The following is a 23,557-nucleotide window of genomic DNA, read 5'->3' on the forward strand; positions in this document are numbered from 1 at the left end:
GCACTGTCCTGCGTCCTGATTGGCTTGTCAGTTGATCTTGTCAGTTCCACATGTTCTGTACAGCAGTGATCTCCAATATTTTTCAGGCCGTGAACCGGTTTATATTAGACAACATTTTTATAGACCAGTCTAAACGGGGCTGAAGTTTACTTGTTTTTTAAGCTTCTGGCTTTTGAAAATCTACTACAAAAAATTTTGTTTAAAAAAAGTCTAAAAATGTCAGTTACTTGTTTTAAACAGATGAGAATTAAATGAAACAAAGTTGTTGATTTGTTTACGATTTGAAAAAAAAATCTTTTTTTCCCCTATAGAATGATATTTTAACACTCAATCCAGGCTCCAGATTATTTTTCAGGGTAAATGATCATATTTTGTTTTTACATAAATCCTTACTCATTTGATATTTTTTTCAATAAAAAGGAACATTTACTGAGCTAAAGTTCCTGAACGGATGCGTTGGTACTGGTAATTCAGCCTTGCTGTTGGAACATTTTCAAATGTCCTTTCTACAAATTTCTACAAATCAGAAACTTTATTTGATTAAATCTTCATTCTCCGTGAAATGTTTGCGGCTGGTTTAAACTTTGTAATGAAGAGTTTCCCTTTAACATCAAACAGGAGGCTAGCTTCAGCTACGTCCAACTTTTAAGATGTGTTGGATAAAGTAAAATAAATTAACACAACCGTCGTAAAACTGGTGTTTTCTAAATATGATATAAATGTGAATCCGTTACCTGAAACAGTTGAGAGTCTGTCAACGCATGTTAAACAGAGCAGCTTCTACATGAGAACAACTGTTTTAATAATTCCGTAAGTTGAAACTTCTGGTTTTGTCTGTAAACGGCAGCGTTGTTGTTCTCTTCTTTGGTTTCCTTTTTTCTCCCCAAAGACACTTTCCAAATTTTATTGTGGTTTCTGTTAGCTTTTTGCAACTAGCTTAGCAATGGAGGTAATCATACAGATAAGTCACATGACCAAGACGGATGTTGTGAACAGAATATGGTAGTTTTCCAAAATAAAACTCCCTTCAGAAAATAAACTAAACAGAAATAACCTAAGTTAAGGCAAGTATTTCTTCTTCTCCGTCTTTGGCCCGGTACCAAGTGACCCACAGACCGGTACTGGTCCACAGTTGGGGGGTTGGGGATCACAAATGCACAGAATGCACACAAAATCTATACATGCCTTTATCGTGAGCAGATCCTTTTTTTCTTTCTATAATAGTGGATTTTATTTTTCTACAATGGTTGAACTTTGAGAGTTTAAAGAAGAAAGTGTATAAAGTGTGTAGTGAGGAGTTTAAAACATCTATAATCCTCTTCGCAGAGTTCACCTATTATTTTTAGAGTATAACTCCTCCAATAAACAAGGAAGCATAGTGCAGAAATAAAACACATTTCTACCAACGGATCTGAAAGTGTGTGCAAGTTAATGTGAGGAAAACATGCAAGAGTAACTTTTTAATTGTTTGTTATGGACAGATGGCAGCAGTGAGTGACTGCAGAAGTCTGTCACATTTTTCCTCAAACATTTCCAGCACAGCTCCTTATTTCTGATAAACTTCAAATCCGGTGTTTGTCTAAACTGTGTTCTGATTTATCTGTTTAAGGTTTGTCAACAGAGCAGCATATGTGGTACATTTGGACCTCGTTTGATCAGAAACAGAATTCATTTTCTTGGAATCTGTAGATCACTTACTTTATTAGAGTGGTTGTTTCATTACAGATGACCTCAGAAGAATCTGGACTGAACTAGACTATAATGATCTTGAATGTTTGGGATGATCAAGTGTTGGAAAGAAAGGATGGCCTAATTGGGAGCGAGAATGTGTAGATTGGGGAGAAAAGTTGTTCATTTTCTTTGTTGGTGTAGTCAGTAGATCTTCGCTGGAATGGGTTTCACTTTAAAACTGCGACGTTTGTCAGGTTAAAATGTGTTTTTGTACCATTGTCTTGGTGATGGTGTAGTCACAATTGTCTAAGAATGCCAAAGAAAAATGGCACAGATTTGGTTGTTATTAGTGGGGGTGGACCAGATGTCTCTATTTTTGTAAGGACATTTCTTAGTAAGAATTTCAAAAGCCTCAGGCAACATGGTGTTACTCTACGTCATGTTTTTTAGTCTAAAAATCTCCTGCTGGGCGCCATTTCTAACAGCATGTGAGCGGTGCATGAAGACTAGAACCCCATGTTTGGATTAAAACCTTAGAAGAACTTTGGTTGTTTATTGATCCCTTACGAATAGACTTATTTAAATGACACACAATCTTGGTTTTCAGTTTCCTGTGCCACATCTTCATGTTCAAGTTTCTTGTTTAGTCCTGCTTACGTTAGGCTAAACTTCCTGTCTGATTAAGTTCATTTTTCACATTTAGATACTCCTGACAGGTGAACTCAGTTCAGTTGCAGATGAATTGTGGTGCGGTTTCCTTCAGTGTGAATGCAACAGACTTTCTAAAAATTAATAAATAGAAGAAAATTAAAAAGAGGAATGACATGAAAGACAATAATATACTAGCAGAACATCTAATTAACCACAGTCTGAATCTGGATTCATGAAAACTTCTGATGGGTAAAAGTGGTGTAGTGAGGAATTTTATTGGGTACGTTAAGCTTGACAGCGTTACATAAATCTTCATTGTGATTAGATCCTTGTTTTCTTAATGCTAAACACATTTTTCTATTAAAGTTTGAACAGTGAGAGTTAAAAATGAGACAAACGTTTGGAAATATTCATGTCTGTCTGAGAAAAGTGTAGAAAATGTGTAGTAAGGAGACCCCTCTGTCCCCCCGCGGGAAACATGTCCCAGTAGCCAATGAGCTCAAAGCCCCGCCCCCATGTAAAATTAGGATCAGCTCAGCGAAAACTCAAAAATCTGAATTGAAACTGAAAATAGAGAAATGAAAGCAAACAGGGAAACATAAAAAAGTAAAAGTTGAAAGTACAAATAAACCTTTATTTTTTCAATTGGTAACAATTTAATTTTTTTTTATTTCAAGTTTCAAATTTACTTTTTTTTCCACGTTTTCTTCAAGTTTTCAGTTTTATTTTTTCAAATGTTCAACTTTATTTTTATTTTTTATTTTCAATAATTCCTTCAAGTTTTAAAAACATATTTTTAAGTTAAAAAACTGTCAAATTAAAAAAAAATGTTTGTTTTAAATGTACAATTCCTGTTTTCAAATTTTCAATCTTGTTTTTCATTCACTTTAAGCTGATTTGACCCCGTAGAATGTAGATGCATATTCATAAAGAATAGTGGGACTGGCCGCTTGTCTTCTTCCTGCTACTTTTATCCCTGGTCAGATCTTGTTTTGGACTATGGCGCCCTCAAAGGATTTATGGAAGTATCATAAAGCAAACCGAGCCAGGTAAAGGTGAGACATTTCTCAGAGTTCTGTGGCCATTTGAACCAAGTCTTAGTGACTATACCTCCAAAAAACCTCTCTATCGTTCTGATCCAATGAGTTTACCTGACTGAAATACTTCACTTCTCCTCTGGTTAGTCCTGACACCTGACAGAACGACAGCGATCATCGCTGTCAAACATCGTCTGAGAGAAAATGTTGGCTCCTTCTGGACTGTTAGGACCTCAGAGACGCTGACAGACGTAAACACTGAACATGTCATCCATCACAGCGGCGAGGAACAGCGCCCTGTCACCGTCTCCCTCAGCCTGTTAGCTTCATTATTCTTCATTATTTCTCATCTTCTGCAGGCAGCTTCACTTCTCAGAGCAGAAACAGTCAGACAAGGAAATTCCTCCTGTCCCAGAGCCGTTTGAGCCCAGCGCCGGGACTTCTGTGAAGGTTTCAGACCGGATAGTGAAGCTTTTTAATAACAGCCCCTTCCAGATCCTCTTTGGGGTCTCCTACTACCCACTACATGTGAGCGTGCTGTAACACTGCTGGATGGAGACCCCATCATGGTGCGGTTCCATCCATATGCAGATCACTTTGTGTTGCCATGGCAGCGCCTTCAATCCTTCAAACTTAACCATAAATGTTTTGCTTAGTAAAATGTTTTCAAAAGATAATTTACATCTGTAGATAAATATTCTCAAAAGTGCTGGTAGGTTTGGTGCAGAGAAAAACTTTAGTTTTGTTTAAGTTCTTTCTTAGACCTCAGATTTGCACCCTGAGGGCACCAAAGAGAGACTGGGGTGATCAGAGGGGAGCCGCCACGTTAACATCTCCTAATGATCTGCTGCTCTGCGGCTCCACACCGCTGATTATCACAAGGACACCCTCTGTCCGGTCTGGAGAGACCGCTCTGCTCCGCAGCACATTTCCATAATCCACACTCACAGGACAGGTATTTAATTAGTCACCCTGAAAAACACATCAGAGCGTTTGCAACGTGATATTAAATCTACCCGCTCCCAGCTCTGTGGAACCGAGTCATCATCAACACTCTTTAAAAATTAAAACCTTGAACAGATTCATGGTTTGACTTTAAAATTGTTTTACGGAAAATCTATGCTAACTTAGCTAGTTTACATTTCTAGTGCTAAAAAATGCTTTAAAAATGGCTAAATTTGTAAATCTATGAAAGCCGAACGGAAATATAAAACAATAAAAATGCAAGAAAGTGACTTCAACACATCTAAAAAATGTTAAAGTAAAAGCCAAATGTACTTTTAAGAATTATGTCACTACTCCCTAACCCAGAGGTCTGCAACCTGCGGCTCCAGAGCCACATGTGGCTCTTTTATCCCTCCTTGGTGACTCTCTGAATGAAGAAAAATAAAATAGTAATTCTCAAAAATTTGGAGATTAGCTATTATTTTAGCAACATGCTCACATTTTTGGCTAATTTGTTAACTACTGGGGGTTTTAAGCTAATTTAGAGTTTAGCTTCTATTTTAGCAACAGACAAACGTTTTTTACTAATTTAGTTTACTGAGGAATTGTGTGCTAATTTGAGCTTTAGCTAATAATTTAGCAACATGCAGATGTTTTTGGCTAATTTGTTATCTACTGAAGTTTTTGGGGGACAATTTAGAATTTAGCCTCTATTTTAGAACCAGGCTAACTCTTTTGAGTAATTTAGTTTACTGAGGAATTTTAGGGCATTTAGGAGTTCAGCTAGCAATTGAGCTTTTTTTGGCTAACATGGCTAATATGTTTTATGCTAATTTGGAGTCAAGGTAATATTTTAGCAAAATGCTAACATGTTTGGCTAATTTGTTATCTACTTGAGCTTTTAGGCTAATTTAGAGTTTAGCTTCTATTTTAGCAACATGCTAACATTTTTGGCTGATTTAATTTACTGATGAATTTTATGCTAATTTGGAGTTCAGCTAGTAATTATGCAACGAGCTAGCTTTATCGCTAATTTGGCATCTGCTAAAGGTAAAAGGTCAAAACGTTAAAAAAAATTCCCATTTTGAGAAATGCGAATTTGTTTTTATATTTTTGCTTTTGTTTGTGCTAAAAAAATAGACATAATTCATATTTATCACAAAAAAACATGATCATGAATGCAAATCCAAATTTCCTAAATGCTAAAGTAAGACTATACGGCTCCTTCTAGGTTTTGATCTCCGCCCTAACCCCTAAAAGACTTAAGTTTTGCCCTCAATGTCAGCGCAATGCAGACACAGACTCGCAATGATATTTTTTCTTTAAAAGGCCAAATATGACGTCACCCATTTGTCAAAGTAAAAACCTAGTTACTATGAACATTTTATGAAGAACTACAATACATTGTGGTCTAAATTTGCCAATCTATTGAGCAACGTTGCTAGCAACAAGCTACAGTGCTAGTTTTTCGCTAAGACTTCTGGGTAATTTCCAGGGCACTGGATTTCAGAATTATTTTTTGGACACCCTTACAAAATGGCAAAGGCCTGTAGAGTGCCTTAAAAAGTGACTAGTGAGGGAATTTAGATGTTTGGATGATTGAGTTGTAGCTTTAGCAAATAGCTAGCAATGCTAACAACCCTCAATTAACAACAAACAAAAAAAAGCTTAATCGACACACAAACTGACTATATTAAAAAAAATACTTCATGCAAATATCTTATGATAATGGTCAAATATTGTAAATGAAAAATGCCCCCAAACTGAAGAAAAATATGTGACACCCAGGAATAAAAAGGAAATGTTGAGTAATGCTAAATAGCTAAAAATTATGCTTTTTATAAAAGTATTTATACAGCTCTTTACTACTGTCCTAGAAGCTTCACCCACAGTCCCATTCACACATTCACACACTGCTGACAACTCATAACCACCAGCAATGCGGGGTTCAGTGTCTTGGTGGAAACTGAACCTGAAATCTTCGGATCAGAGGTCGACCGCTCTGACTCGTCACCACAGCTGCCCAAATGCAACATTTTTACTCAGTAAGTGCTAAGTCAAGGGTTATATTAGCTAAAAACTACTACTTTGAACACTAAGAAGGCTAAGCTAACTGCTAAATGCTAAATTAGCCTAATAAAGGGGAATTGTGGCATTATAGAAAGCAAAATGGATGCCATGGCTATCAGTCAAGTTTTGCACTTATCACACAAACACGGCTAACAGGCCACTTGTTCAGGGTTTAGGGGGGTTGAAAAAAAGAAAAATCCATATAACATGTCTGTGTCTCACCTTCTGTGCATGAGTGTTTTGGTTTACGAGCTCACCAAGCCTTCTATCATAATGCTGTTTCAGGCGGGCCACCTTGGTTAGCTTTTCTTAACCCGTAAACCTCGTATCTAGCTGCAAGGGGACGTCTCTTGAGTTAATTCATTGTGAACACTTTTTGTTCTGTTTCTCATTCCGTAGCACTTCTTCAAGTCCTATAAAGTTTACTCACCTCCCTGTAGATTCTGCACTTTTTCTTATCTGCTTCTCTTTTTTTGGCGAAGTCTCGTTGTCTGCTTTGTCTTATTGATGTTAGGAGAGGATTTAATTGGTGATCAGCACAAGAACTGACACAAAGTCTCACTTTTAAGGAAATAAGTTGACAAAAATCATATATTTTTGTGGCGGTTTTTGTATTTGTATTTATCGTAGTATGGATATATTTGTTCCTTTTAGGAATTTTGCTAATTTTTCCAAAAAATGTTTGCATTAAACTTTATTTAGCCAAGTATTTGGATAGCAACCCAATTTCTACCAACTTAACCCACATATGAGCTGCTTAAAAACATTTATTTCAACATATTAAAAATGTACTTCAATTTTGAAACTAAAATAAAGTTCAGATGTTAATCGTTGTGCACAGACTATTCCATATACCTGTCTGTACATATGTATGAGAAAGCATTACCATGTGCATCAGAGTGCATCCAATCCTCTTATAGTTCAACATATCTCTGTGCTTTAGAGCACTGGGTCACCTCACCCACCTGAAATATTCATGGAGCAGATCCCAGAGCTGGAAAGGCCCTCCACCCCCTCCTCACACGTGAGGGAACCATGAAATGGACACATATTGCACATGGGTGTCGAACATCCAGAAATACTGGAATATTTTGGGGTCATACAGGAGAAATCAAAGAAAATGAGAAATGCATACAATATAAAAATATTTAAAATGAATAAAAAAACAAGAAACAGAACTAATTTTATTTTGTCCAAGAAAAAAAGGTGTAAGAAAATAATTAATACCTAATTACTATTCAAATTAAACAATGGTAGATTATGTAGATACTAAATTTTAAGCTTTCCTGTTTTATCAGAATTATTTGAATCAACAATGTCTTAAATGAGCATTGAAGAATAAAAAAAAGTGGATGATCAATTATTTATAAGCGCCCTCACCTCTTCTCTGCTCTATCTATACCACCTTTTTGTACTTTACACTTGCACTGTTTTTATTTTTAATGACTGAAACTCCAGATGCTGGTCACCACCCCTCAGTGGTCCACTGAACAGTCATAAATCCCAGCCAGTCTCACCAGAGCTCATTTTCCAGCAGAACATGACCTTTCTTTTCAGGTAGTCTGGCGTTTTTTTCTGTTTGGTCTGAACCAGAGTTCAGAAATGCTTTCACACCTGCCAGGAAATGAACTCCACTGTGGATCAAACATGCCAGAAGGAATTCACTCCAGGACTCCTGCATGTGCAGCTGCACGTGTTGAACCTGTTGTTTTAGTAAAAGCACAATTACTCCTTATGGAGCTACTACAGAGTATTAGGACCACTATGAATATATATATATATATGATAACGAAATTGTACAGTTATCAAAAAAGCCAAACATTTTACAAGTCTGTAATTGCAAATTTAGGCCTTAAAAAGTAGTAATTTTGAAAGAAAAATCTCGCACTTTTCTCCAAATCAAATTGTAAATAAATAAAATAAAGTTATACATTTAAAAAAAGTAAAGCAGAGTCAACGAGATTCTTCAACAGTGTGATCTCCATCCAATTTATCTGAACTATCTACATCATGAAATAAACAAGTTAAGTTAGATTGTCTTTGTTGTGACATTTTGTTTTTTTTTTGTTTAAAGCTGATCTGTTTCTTGTAAAATTATGCCTTTTCCTCATAGTTTTACAAATGTATACTCTTCAACTTTTGTGTTATTTTTCACAATTTTATGACTATTCTCGTAAAATTTTATTTTAGAATTGTACAGATTTCTTGTCATGAAAATGTGTCTTTTTTCCTTTAATTGAATGACTTTTTCTCTTAAAATTTTGCCTTTTTCACAAAATTTTACATTATCCTTTTAGAAAAAAATTAGAATTTTACGACTATTCTTGCAAAATTCCATCTTTTCTTATTATTTCACGTTTCTTGTTTCTTGTAACATTCTGACTTTTTTTCCTCAATATTTTTACAGTGAATTGTAAAATTTGACGTTTTTTTAATCATAATTTTCCAACTCATTTCTTGCAAAATTATCCCTTTTTTTGTTTAACGGCTTTATTTTTGTAAAAAAAATCATTTTTTCTGATCTTACAACTTTAGCCTCATTAAAGTTTGACCTTTCCCATGAAATTATGACGTAAAATGTCACCTTTTTTCATAATTGTACAACTTAATTCTCATTAAAATTTTTGTTTTCTCTTACTTTTAGGACTATTCTCATAGTATTAAAAGTATTCTCATAAAATTTAGACCTCCTTTCATAATTGTACTATTTTATTTTTTTAAATTGAGACTTTTTTCTTATATTTTTCACCTTTACTCTCATATTTTTTTTAATAACTTTACGACTTCATTCTTTTCTTATTTTTCAACATTTATTTTTCAATAATTATTTTTCTATGTTTTACTCAGAACTAATGTTTGTCTTCAAATTTTTAATTGAATAATTCTAAGATAACTCGATGGTTTAAACTTCACCTTTTTTTAAACCCATTTTACATGCCCTTTTATTATTGTTCTAAATAAAGAAAAATTAAATTACTTTTTCAAAGTGGGGGGTTGTGTTGTCTTTAGTCACAGCCACTGATGTGTGCTCACTTCCAGCTCTTTACATTATTAAAACATTAATAAGTGGTTTACCCCTTAGGGGGAATAGAATTAATTGACTTGTTGGCTAATTGGACTCATCTTTACTGTACCACCCCCCTCCCCCCTCTCCGCGCACACACACACACACACACAGACACCGCCTACCCCCAGTTTGTCGTCTGTCATATTGTGTTTTTGTGCGTTTTCCTGCATAAATCTCCATGTTTGGATCCACGTATCTCATGAACATTACACTTGGCATGTAAACAACATGGAGCTCGCCAGGAGGAAATCTGCTGTGTGCACGTGTGTGCGTACGTGCCATCTGTGCACGACATAAACAACAAAACCTTCACACTGACTAATTGTGTAAAGATTTCTCTCCCTGCGCACATACATGCCAGCACACAAGGCTTTATTTAGGTGTGTCGCTCTTACTATTACATCGGTACGTCTTGAAGAGGATTACTTCATTGACATTTCCCCCCCACGGGCCAAAACGTGTCTTTACGCCCTCCTTTGATGGCCTTACGGATGGATCTCTGCAGTTCCTCTACAGATAACTCCATTGAGAATTCATCTTTAAGCTTTTTTTTTCTCAGAAATGTTCTTCAGCATTTTCCTTCCATTCAGCTTCAGTGGTTTAGCCCATGGGTTTATGTGAAAGAAGGACAACAAAGCCTCTGGAAGGTTGCAAAGGAGACTTAAGCCGTGGACTCACCAAAATCAGTCAGAGAGGTCCCATCAGTGAAGGAAGCAGCTTCTCCTATTGCAGGATTTGATGTTTTGATAGGAGGACCAGGAAAAAAAAAACACTGTTAAACTGTTTAAATCAATCCAAAATCAATTACTTTTCATATGTATATATATATTTTCATAATGAAATAATCTCCTAAAACTCACTTCTTTTAAAATAACAAGATAATCCTCAAAAGTTGTTCAGGCCAAGTTGTTTCTGGGTCGTTTCTTTATTCACATGTACGTTCTCCCATGAGTTTAGTGATGTGGTGGTGATCACGATATTTAAAAAGTAGGTCAATACTCGCAACCCACAAACTCAGGTCTGCTGCCCGTTCCACAAATCCATTGTTCTTTTAAGAAGTGGCACAAATTTAAAAGGTAACAAACAGGCTTTTCAACAGACATACTTTTATCTGCCAAGAATAATTAAGAAAACCTAATCAACCAAACAGATGGATCGTAACACTCAGACAACAAAGATACAAAATGGAAGAGTTTGTGTCAACCATCTAAAAACACCCCAAAAAGTTGTTGTTAAAATTAGCTTTATTGCTCTCATGCAGATAATACACAACATTTTTGTACTGTTTGTGCAACTGAACCCCACTTTGGTCCTCGTGGTTACAAGATGGCGCCACTGTAAGGCTGCAGAGCCAGAGTTTTAACGATTTATTCTAACTCGTGAGATTTTCCTACCTATAGCGTGAAATTATAACCATAGCTATCCAAATGTCCCACCTTATTAGATAATCCTACCTACGCTATATGAACAAATGCACAGTTTTGATGTTAAGTTGTAAACTCAGCAGGGTCGGGCAGAATTACGCTACTGCTAACATTATCATAAATTAAAAGAATAAAAACATTAATTACCTTGGTAATCAAATAAGCAGGGTTCAATGGAGTACTTCTATTAACTTTGATCGGGTCGTCAGAGAGAAATTATTCACTGCTTATTTAATATCACCCATAAGAGTTTGTGAAGCAGCTGTGCAGCATTATGCAGGCAGGACTATTGACATTTGATTTTGATTTGTGAATGAACCAAAGGTAAAACAAAAACAATCAGGGAGGACATTTATTAAATAAATATTGTACAATTTTTGTTACAAGTAGCTTTTATTATTGAGGTAAAATTGTGCCGATCTAAACCTGTAAACCGGAAAAAACTTTACATACTTTTTGGGTTAAAAACTTCTTGACCATCATTAAAACACTACTGGGAACGTGTTTCTTTAAATAAGACAAATTGTCATAGGGGGACTTCAATGTTTCCATGGACTTAAGATATATTTTTATGAGATTTCAAAGACCTATTTTATTGTTGAAAGTCATCTCTAAAGTTTTAGTTTCACATCTCAATTCCTTACAAACTTCTCAAAGAGAAATCAATGAGGAGTTGTGTGTTGTTTAGTCTTTGAAAAATACATGCATCGTCTAGACAAAAGTTTGGATTCAAAGGGGAATCAGAAGTCAGAGAAAGAAGACAAAAGTGAAAGTGGAGCTTAAAGATGAGCATCAGGGATAATCCAAGATAATCCCTGCAGCAGAATCTTGGTTAAAAAAAATAAAAAGACAACATATGTCATCGGAGGAAAGGAGCGTGAAGACGAATGGAGGAGAAAGTCAGCCGTGTGCTCCAGCTCTAAAGTTCTCCAACGTCTGAAATCCAACAACAGGGACGGTCTAAGAGTAAAAGAGAAGAGGACTTCCTGTCAGAACTGTGGACTCAATAGGTCTGTCCAAATGTTCTCTGAAAAGGAAGAATCTTTTTTATTACAAAGATCCTAAAATGAATGGGTGTCAACTCTGACAAGGAAAAAGGAAAGCAAATCGATAAAGAAAAGAAAGACGTTCACTACTCTCTTAAACAGAGTAAACACCCTATCTGGAAGAATACATGATAATCCAATCCTATAAGTCTTTGTGATCAAAATCAACAGATAACCAATCATTTGGAATTAAAGTCTTTAAACATCAAAGACACATTGAATGACAATTGCTTTGATCCTATGGACAAACTTCACAGTTGTTTAAACATTTACACCAGAGCTGAACTTAATACTTTTGACTGTTTGTGAGTTCAGAGCATTTTTAGTGTATTTTGAGTTTTATGGATTAATTGTTTATCATGTTTTACTATAAACTACCATACTGGGAGAGTCTGAATGATCTCATGAACCCAGACATGAAGTCGTGATTACCAACATCTTTGTAGAGCTCTTCAAAATAAATACACATGATTTCTTAACATCATCAGTATCTTCTATCCACTGACTGTACATGAAATATATAGTCAATGCTTCCATGTAGCGAAGAGACTGAAAACTTGACTGTAGCTCCTCCCACACTCCTGACGCGTGTGGGAGAACCAGATTTTAAAAATTTGAACCACTTCAAAATTTCACACCACCTCCTAATGGGCTAGTATCAGGTAGTGACAGCCCAGGGTAAACATGAGGGCTCAAGAACCCGTGTTTAGTGCGTTTTTTAACGTACATGTCACATGTTCATTGTGTATGTGGGATAACAGCCCTTCAAAAAAGGTTTTAAAATCCTTTTTTTTACTATTCATGCATGCTCACAACCGGCTTTCCACCTTTTCTCACATCTCTGCTTTATCCCTCCTCTCATGCCCTTCCTTCTCCTAATCCTGCCAAGTCTACAAAATCACCCGTCTCCATCTGAGGTGGGACGGACCCCATCTCATTAGAGCCTCATTAACACATCTGATAGAAAGCTTAACAGCACTCCAGAAGAGCTGGGAAGGATAAGAAACGATAAGACGTGGAAGTGTCTGTTGCTAAATAAAAGCATCCTTGAGAAGACTCGAATCCTGTTGGTGTCCTTAACTGAGAGTTGAGATTCAGAAAGTGAACCTTTACCCTCTAAACTGGCGTCTTTTCTTTGAAATGTTATGAGCAAAATACAACCGCTGGGCCTGGAGGGACAGGGAGGTGCGGAGTCAGCCAAACTCTATCGGCCTGCTTTCTACAAATCTCTCAGTTATGAAGGTAGTAGGCCTGATTCCCGTGTCCTCAGTTTCCTCTGCCAATCCATTTATCCCTGGAGGCCGTTGGTGAAGCCAGCTCTGATATAAGTCAGCGGGCTGCAGTCGGCAGGCTTAATGTGGAATAAATCCTCGGCGTATCGACGCAGTTTAAGCCGAGCGGGCTGATATATCTGCTGCTGCTGTTGGAGGTCAGGCTCTGCTGGGAGCCTGCCAGCTGGGTCTAATGTAGAACTCATGATGAAACATGAAACATCCCGTGGAAATGAACACAGGCAGTTTAATAACCACCAGGATCCATCATGTTGCAGAGTAATGTCCTACATGACAGTAGGCCAGGGCCTTTTAAAATCTGTGGCAAGTAGATGCACGGAGCATCGGCGGATGACCTCCATTTTCATGGTTTATGGACTTCCCTCTGGGTGTCTAACAGCCTGATAAAACTTGTTGAACTGAATTTTGCAGGTTAATTATATTCAAGGTGTTCTTTTGACTCATATCCAACATTTGCTCACAGATCTTCTGAGAATGCCATTGAAACAGAACTTCCCAAGACCACTACACATCTAAACATCTCGAATTCATACACCAAAACTTTATTAATAGACTTCTCTTCAAGACTTGAATCAAGAAAACTGCCCAACAAACCTTAGAAATCTATCAGACCTCGCTCCACACGTGGATGTTCTGATGGACCTCTGCCAATTCCATATTCAGCAGAATACATCAGGACACCTGAGGCCCAGTTGGTTTGAACTTCTGATAGTCAACCCTGTGGCACACCAAGGACATTTTAGAGAGTGTATTCCGGCTGTCAAGATACGTTACCACTGCTCTCGGCAAAACGCTTTCAAGCGACCACTTCCAATAAAGTCTATTTAAGAGTACGTAGAAGTGTGTTTTCTGTTCAAAACTCTCACTATGCAAGTTAAACTTTGACCAATCAGTGACTCATTTGGTAGTGACATATGGATGGCATATATAAGTGGCAGCAAGCAATAAAAATATGTAAAACAATAAGAAATAAGGTGCTAATGTCTGTCCGTGTTTGTTTTTGTCCTTATTGACCTTATTTATGACTTATTACCCAGCAGTGGCGTACTCAGGGTCTAACCCGCTGACATTTTGCACCAAACCTCTTACAACTATAGATGGTGGACATGGTCTGGTATGGGGTAGCGACAGTCTGCATTGAACACTATGTGCTAAATGTGCATTTAAGAACGGCTAAAATCGTTCTTGAACACGCATTACATGCCCGGTGTGAAAGTAGCTTCACAGGTTCATGCGATGGTAGACATGCACTAGAATCAGGTAGCCATAGTCCAGTATGAACACCATGGCTAAATGTGGAGTCAAGAATGCAGTATTAGTTATTACTGCTTTACCAAAAAGTTAGAAACACCATCTTTGGGTTTGGTGTAGGTTGTTGGGCTTGTTGGTATCCATTATGCCTCTTATGTAAGACGATGACCAAGTATGGACTTCCTGCACCAGTTTACTAGATAGTATTTACTATATACTGTAGTATCATCATCTAGAGCAGGGGTCAACAATCCTGACCTCTTTGTCTTTCCCTAATCCCAACGTTTTCCTGTCCTCTTGTCTGTTTTCAAGTTCCTGACCATCTTCTGACTCCAATCTACAAGGAAGTGCAGTCTGTGGAGAATGTCTGTCCCCCTCACAGTGCTACCCTTTCTTCCTCCGTACCTATGTGTCCATGGTCACCAGTCTGTTCTAGAGCGCACTGAATCCAGCCAAGCATTGCCTGATGGCTAACAAGACAGGGACCCGTCCTGCTGAAAGCTGCCACAGCCGAAGACCTGAGCGTGTTAGAAAGTGACCCGCTGAGCAAAGCGCCGTTCAAGAAAGTGTTGTTTCATCAGGATAACTGTCAGTTTTGGTTTTGATGACGGATCGCCATCAATACGTCTAAATGAGTTCAAATTGAGGGAATGAGTCAGATGTTTGTTTCTCTAATTATGTGGAGAATATTGAGCTATAATCAAGGCTGATTCAAATCTGTCGGCTTCACAGAGCAGATTCAAGGTCTTTCATTTGAAATGAGAAGTGAGCCTGACCAAATCCTAATTTTCTCCTCATTACTGAGCTTTTGGAGGGAATGAATCAGACTGCTGTTTACATGCATGTGGGGTGATGGGTGTGTATGAGGCACAAAATAAAAAAATAAAAAAACAAGATTTTTTTTTTTTTTTTGCAGATGACGGTAGGAAAAATGGTGGGTGGAAGTAAAAATAAATGTTGCTCTCTTAAGATGTTTATTTGTTTCTGTACTATTGGAGGGAGGGGGGTGGGAATTGAAGTCAGTAAAACATGAAAAGATCCACAGTCAGGAAGAAGGTCCAAACCTTAAAAAAGTTAAAGATTTGTCTTTATTATCAATAATTAGCAAGCAAAATGGTATTTATTGCTGATGAGTCGTATTTCAAATCTACGTGTTATTATCTGAATATTGTACAAACAACAGACGCTGTAAAAGACCAACTTCAAAAGCTCTTTGCTCAAAGTGGAGGACTAAGAGGAGAATAAAGACCACTAACAGAAATCGATCCACTGGTCCACCACTGTCCGAATATTTTCCGTGTCAAAGTTTTCCGGATTAATCAAAAGCCCAAACTCTGTCAGCTTTGTCGCAGGAAGCGTTTTCTCGTTAGGATAAATCAGCGGCGTCGACGCAGCTGCTTGTGGCGATGCTGGTTCTATCTCGGTAAAGTAAATGATGGCGGATAATCACGCCGCAGCCTTGATTTGTGCTGCAGCTGTTGGTGAATCACGACAGAAACAAGCTTCACAGCAGCTGCCGTTTGTCATCACGCATCGACAGCTGGACAAAATAGAAGAGAAAGAGAGGAGGAGTGGAAGGTGAGGAGAGCGACACGGCGGCATGAATAATGGAGTGTGTGCTTACGCCGGTGTGTGATTGTGTGTGCGGCATGTGGTGGGGGGGGAGTGTATGAATTTCTCAGCTCGAAGCATTTAATCAATGGCTGTAGGCATACCTATTTTTTAAGATTCTCCTTTAAGTCTCCTCCTCTTCAAAACTCTCCTCCTGGCCTCTTCTCCCTTTGCTGCTCACAGAACATAAAGACTTCCAGAAGTTCGTGTACTTTTTTCAGTTTCCTTCTATTTTTGCTTAAGTTAGAAAAATCTATATTTGGTCAGAAAAAAATATGCTTCTCAACAAAATGTGTTTCTTTCACCAACCCATAAAAATTTCGTACACAGATGGGCTGATTGGCCTCTTGTTGGCCCCAGTGACCCTGTACAAGAGAGCAGGAACTGAAGATGGATGGATATGATCCAACTGTTTCTCCAGCAACGACTTTTTGCAGGGTGTCGTCTCCTGGACAACTGTCAAGTCTTTCTCTGTAATTGTGTTCATCTAGATCTGGGATCTGCCAAACTACGGCCCGCGGGCCGGATCCAGCCCTCCTCCACATTTGGCCCGGCCCCCAAAACTGTTTTGGCTAAATTAGACATTTTTTCCGTTTTTTTAAGGCTAATTTGGCATTTAGCTAATATTTCAGCTACATGCTAGCTGTTTTTGCTCATTTAGAATTTTGTTTACGTTTTTTTGGCTAATTTGGCACTTGCCAATATTTTAGCTAAATGCAAGCTGTTTTGACTAATTTAGGCCTTTTTCAGTTTTTTAGTCTATTTTGAAGTTTAGCTAATGTTTCAGCTATATACTAGCTGTTTTTGCTAATTTATATTTTTTTGAGTTTTTTTTTGGCTAATTTGAAGTTTAGCTAATATTTTAGCTTTATGCCAGCTGTTTTGGCTAATTTAGATTTTTTTTGATTTTTTCAGCTAATGTGGCACTTTGCTAATATTTTAGCTACATGATAGCTTTTTTGGCTAATTTAATCCTTTTTCAGTGTTTTAGGCTAATTTGGAGTTTAGCTAATGTTTTAGCTTTATGCTAGCTGTTTTGGCTAGTTTAGAATTTTTTTATTTTTTCAGCTAATTTGGTACTTTGCTAATATTTTAGCTAAATGACAGCTGTTTTGGCTAATTTAATCTTTTTTGAGGTTTTTGGGCTAATTTGCTAATATTTTAGCAAGCTATCAGCTTCAGCATTTTCAGCTATCAGCTTTAGTGTTTTTAGCAATCAATTTAATCATCTTCAGCTATTAATCTATCACAGGTAATGCTATATATCTAGTTTTCTAAATGTTTTAGTGTTATTTTTTTTCTATGAAGAATACAGAAATGAATTATTTAAAATTAGACTATGTGAGGCTTTCTGGAAAACCATAAATCTTTACGTTTAGGCTGTGATTGTTACACTTTTTCTATTGCCTACAAACTGACACCGGCCCCACATCAGACATCATAACAGTTGTGTGCCCCCCACAGGAGAAAGTTTGGGGACCCCTGATCTAGATTGACAGGTAGCATACATTTCCTGATGACAACAGGAGCTTCCTATGTTCCCACAACATACTAAACTTCTAAGATACTGAACTTCTGTTTTTTATAAGCTGTAATTTGGAATCAGTTTGATTAAATTCACTTCAGTTTGTTTAAGGAAGCCACAACGCAAAAATGAGAAAGGGTCATCAGACTTCTGCCATTCCCCTCCAGAGTAACTCAACAGCACCTGTCCTTCCAAACCCCTTCCTCCAGGTCTTTCCTACTCATTCCACAGTCCGACTACGACTTCTGGTCCCTTATCCCGCAACATAAATCCCAAACTCTTTGGCTCTGAGATACATGGATTCAAATTTCTAATCCTACATGTCCAGCTGTTCTAATACAAATGTCCCCCCAAAAAAGATACACTGAGTCAAAACTTCCATCACGACTGGATACAGACTGCTTACAGGCAAAAAAGGGGCCAACCTATACGGGGCACACAGGTGTACCCACTTGAAGCATCAAGGTGGTAGACCGCTCAGTAAACTAGTAAAGTGAAATTGGTAACGCACATTCAGGTGCACGATAGGTCATACCAAACACAAGCACAATATCCAAGGGTAAGTAAGGTTAAAGTAGGTTAGCTCCTTGTCTACTAAACACACCTGATCCAGGTAATCAGCATAAGAGAGGGTTTCTGGAGAACCAGCAGGAAGCCGGCCCTCAAGGCCTGGATTTGGGCCCCCCTGGACTAGAGTTTTCCCCAAGGACACCGTAAAACACCATCACCGATACGTCATAAGGGCTTACATTAGCCTTACGCATACGTCACGATGCACTTACCAAACACAAGACAATTGTGGGTACCATTTTCTCTCCAAGACACCTGCGCTTCCCTTAAGATATGTCTTGAACTCCTCTTTACAACTCCCAACAGCCTTGGACAACCCAAAAACCTGTGTATGTGGGTAAGGCTTTAATAAGCACCTGTATATGAAAAGTACCCAAAGCTGCTTCCACTTCAGACCTGGCGTCTTTCTGCAGCTGGGCTAAATGAGTCGTCACTTTTTTCTTTGAGAGGCTCTCATTATGTTTGTGGAAGAGTGCCTCCGCCAAGCATTCGCTTCTCATCTCCATTGAATGTTTGTATTTTTCTCTATGTATTTGGATGAAACCGAACAGCCCGTTCTCTCCAGGAGGATCCTCTGGCACAAAAGCCAATCAGCGAACAGATGACTGAAAACACTAAAGTAGACTCCTGCAAAGATCTGATTACAGAGCAGCACCAGGTTGATTTCCCTCCTCCCCGTCATCTCCTCCATTCTTTAACATGAGGTTTGAATGTTTACTTGTGAGTTGTTCTGTCATCCTGCTGCCTGTTTTTCTTTTTGGGAAGAAAAAGGCATTGGAATTGCAGGAAAATCATTTCCATAAACTCCAGTAGGAAAATAGTTCATTTCGAGTCATGATTTGTCAGTGTGAGTAGTGTGTTAGAGTAGCACCCATGTATGCAAGCGAGTCTATGCTTTTGTACCCAGAAGATGAAGGTTTATTTGGTGGAAGGACCTTGAGGAACATAAACAAGACCAAGTGAGACTTTTTATGAGATCAAGCAGCTCCTCTGAGACCAATAAAGATCTTTGATTAAAGGAAGTCTTGTTATTTGAGCAGCTGCTGTCTCTGACTTTTCCCTGAACTGTCCCCCTCCACGTCTGGGAGATACACAAGAGTTTTTCAGCTCATTTCCAAAAGCTGCAGCTGCAGTCTGACTGTAATGCAGAGATGAAGATAAATCTCATGCAAACTCGTATGAACCCGTGAAGCTACTTTAACACCACGCAAGAACTGCTTTTGTCGCATTGTTGAATGCACATATAGCAAACGGTGTTCATATGTGGACTGTCATGACACCGTGCTAACCCATGTCCACCATGTACAGTGGAAGAGACTTGGTGCAAAATGTCGAAGCGGTGCAAATCTTGTGTATCTTGCTCCAGGCTTTTTCTTTCAAAGCTATTCTGACATATTAAAGACTTGGTGTGATAAAAATCTGACCTGCAACTATTAATTTCTCCTCCATGACTAATGTTCAGACGATTGGCACCTCCATGAATTGAAAGGAATCTCATGCATACGTCACTACCTAATCCAAGTCCCTGATTAGTATAAGTTCAACCTAGTTTACATTTTAATGTGCGTTCATTGGACGCAACTTTTGTACATGGAGCCTAAGAATGGTTTTAGAAACTTGTATTACAACTTGTGAACGCAGGAGTTTTAAATGCTGAATCACAAAACGCGACTTTTTATTGGAAGCAGTCACGTTAAATGTGCATTGCAGAGGATGATGTGAACGTAGCTTGACTCCCAAAATCAGTTATTAAAGAATTTGTTTTGACACTAGAATCAGGGATGGGAAACTCCAAGCCTCGAGGGCTGTATTCCTGCATCGTTTCCAGCACACTCTTATTTGGTGGACACACCAGAACCAGGTAATCAGTCATGAGTAGGGCTTGGAAATCATGCAGACACAGCGGCCCTCGAGGCCTGGATTTGCCTATCCCTACACGAGATAAAGAATCTGCCATAATTATGAGACGAATAAAGTTATTCTTAGCATCGTTAATCTTTATACGGCTTTCTTTAACACATACTGCAAAAGGATGTTTACAATACAAATACACTTTTACAAGAGAATCAAGTTGATATAAATAATACTTGTAGACTGAAGACTGAAGCTTTTAGCAAGAAAAATACACATATTTCCTTTTTTTTAATCCAAAATTAGCTTCAGCTTAAACACGGCAGCTTTAAGTGGGCACACCTGCTGAGCTCTCTGCAGTTAAGAGGCTCCTTTAAAGCACGCTGTTTGATCTGCAGCAGAAATGAGTCCTGAAGCCTCAGCTGTGCAGCTCCTGAAGCTGTGCTCTGTCAGGATGAAGGCCAGTGGTCAGTTTCAATACTCCAGTGTCATTCATCAATAGCTGCGTTTACATGTGCAAAATGTCCTCAATCGGATCAAAGATCGGATTATAATAAAACTGTGCACATGGGCTCTGAAAAACTTTATCCGATTGGAACAAATGTTTCCATGTTCCACATGGGTGATTGGAATAATTCAATTCAATTTAATTCAAACAACTTTATTTATCCCCGAGGGGCAACTTTGTTTTAAGGTGCAGAGACTGCCTTCAATCAACATTCAAGTTACACATGACACAGGAGCATAGGGAGAAAAAATAATAACAATAAAAAGGAGAAAAACTGTACAGTAAATCAATTTGACATGCGAGGAACTGTCTAAAATGCCGGAAATAGACATAGAAGAAGAAATAGCGACTGTCTGAATTCCCACCCTAATCCCTAACTACTAAAAACTATATAGTGTGGGACTATGTAGTGACTTGGACTTTAAAAGCAATTCGGACACGATGTTCACTACTTTTCTTTCGTTTTTCTAAATACCAGATATGACGTCACCGATTTCACGAAGTCAAAATCGAATCAATACGAACATTTCACGACTTTTATTTATGACTCCACTGTGTTCTAATGGTGAAATGTGGATGTTTTATTCAAAAATTACATTTAAACACCTTTTTGTTCGAAAACCGTAATGCATTGTGGTCTATATTTGCTAATGTAGTGAGCATCGATGCACGCTAGTTTTTCGCAAAGAGTTTTGGGAGATTCAAAGTAAATTCTAAAATTATTATGATCTAAAGCTTGGTGGTCATTTTGTGGCGCAGCGTGAAATTTGGCAATTTTTTACTATATGGAAAAAAAAACTGTTGTTCAAGTGATCTTCATACAATTCTACACACATGCCAACACATTAGATCTACAACCACCATCAAAGTTTTGTTGAACTTTGACATCGAGAAAAGGCAGCCATCTTGAATAAAAAAAAAAAAACTTTGGTAACAGCTACAAAATTAAATTCGGCCGCTGGACGAAACAATATGAGATAAGAAATAAACATTGAGTCACTGTCCTAAAAACTTCTTTCTAGAGGTGCTAACTCTGGCGCAGCACTTTCACTATCCTGTGTGACGCTCTTCAGAATATGTTGCTTGCTGTTACACTGGAACTCGTATAGAGTTGTGTGTCTGCGAGTGTCGTCATGCAACCACTAGCACTGTGAATTCAAGACCAATAAAGTATATTTGATTTGATGTTAGGGAATGTGGGCGTGGTAAACAAAAAAAAAAACTCAGTTGCCAATGAAAATGCAAAATGTACTTTTGCAGATTCTTCTAAAAATGATATAGACTTGTTTGCCACCCTTAAGAGACCAAAACATCAAAGGGTTGCTATGGAGATAAAACCAACAGAACAGCCGCCATGTTGAAAAAGTGTTTTTTTAATGACCAAGGTGGTTGGGGAAGATGGGGAGAACATTGGTTTTAAATTATTTTGTTCGATTGGCTTTATTTTGGGAAAACCTTTTGATTACTTTGTGCTGGTGATTCATAAATAAAGATTTCATTGTTCTACTTGTTCTCCAACAGAAAAGTTCATCGACTGAGGTGGTGTGCGAAGTTTTTAGTACCTATTAGCATTAAATTCCAGGTTCTTGCTGCAGTTCTGTGATAAAGAAAGCTCAGGCTCCTTCAGCCAACATGGCGCTCAGGTTCCAGCCTGTATCTGCCGCTCTCTGCGGAGCTCTGATAACGCCTCAGCCAAGCATTAGAAGCCAGAGAGGTCACAGCCTCGCGTGATGCACAACCCAAGAAAGACGTCTTTGTGTTCCACTATCAGCGTGTCAGCCCCTCTCACCTCCGCCCACCCTGCCCTCGGGCCGCATCTTCGCCTTCCACGCCGTGACCTCCATGAATGTGAACAAGATTCTCAATCCATCAGAAAACGCAGGGGAGGAAAAAGGAAAAAAATCCAATACACAAAGAGAACAGAGGGAGGAATCCCATTTTCCACCTGCCATTCCCTGCGCTGGCAGGATAATAGCAGGCATCCTGGTGTTGGGATAAGCTTTGGTAACAAATAGCTCAATCTGTTCGGCGTGCTCATCTGCAGTTCTATCTCTTTCTCCCTGGAACAAAGCTGCAGAATGATGATTAATGATTGGAGCTGATTCCTATAGGTTTATGAAACGCGCTCTGCTGGAGATCCCTAGAAAAACCTTCAAAGAAAGGATGAGTTGGGGATATTTACACAGGAATTCACCACAGTTGGTTTAGTGGGAACGCCCCCGGATGAATTCAGAGATCGTCGACATTAAACACCAGCAGAATTAAGAAATCAAAGCTCTGTTAGGACAGGAGCCGATCCTGCAGTGATGCAAGCTGTTCTCCACACCACCGGAGCAGTAATAAAATCTTTCTAACAAGGCTCTTTTACCGCCGTCCCGCTGTTCTCATCTCAGACTCGCCTCGCGTTCTTTAATGGCCTCACAGCTACAGTTATGCTAACAAGACCAGGAGGAGGGGTCGTCTGAACGGCTTGGCTCATCATTTTCTCCACACCTGTTGGGTCAGCACGGATGGAAGAAGAACCCAAAATTCATCAAAAGTATGGCACCTTTGATCTTCAGGGTTCTAGACTGATAATGTAAAAGAGACAGTGTTATTTGACATCTGGTTATGTTTCTAGTTCTAGTTCTCCCAGAACAGCTGTTCACTCCTCTTATTTTCTCTGCATTCAAAGATTCTCCATTGTGTCGGAACATTTTACTCCACACATCAGGCGTTCAAGAAAGCAGGTTTTTAAACACCCTTTTAGCATATGGTTTCACACAGGTCTGTCGCGATGCACTCATAGTTGAAAGAGGTTTGGTGGGAAATGTCAAAGTCCTTCAGTTTTTTTTATTTCGAACAATACATAAAAAGTACATGGTAAAAAAACAAGAAAACAACCAAATTTTTTTATATAAATTATAAATACAAATATTACACCTATTTTGGCACACTCCTAATTAGAACCCATTAGAATTCCAAATTAAGAATTAACTTACATTAAGTTATTCAGGCCCTGTCTGATAATGTTGCAGGAGATTTATTTTTTCATGATT

At 38.2% G+C, this 23,557-nt stretch overlaps 1 long non-coding RNA gene across 1 annotated transcript in view; it reads left to right on the forward strand.

Annotated features, from left to right (window-relative positions):
• Window positions 1-15,727, forward strand: part of LOC112137973 — an 81,655-nt gene extending 65,928 nt beyond the window's left edge. Inside the window, exon 3 of the long non-coding RNA XR_002917678.2 lies at window positions 14,767-15,727. This is a non-coding gene — a long non-coding RNA (uncharacterized LOC112137973). The remainder of the gene's footprint in view (window positions 1-14,766) is intronic.
• Window positions 15,728-23,557: the final 7,830 nt, after the last annotated feature.

The sequence above is a fragment of the Oryzias melastigma genome, linkage group LG11 (genome assembly GCF_002922805.2).
Source record: "Oryzias melastigma strain HK-1 linkage group LG11, ASM292280v2, whole genome shotgun sequence".
Taxonomy (NCBI): Eukaryota; Metazoa; Chordata; class Actinopteri; order Beloniformes; family Adrianichthyidae; genus Oryzias; species Oryzias melastigma.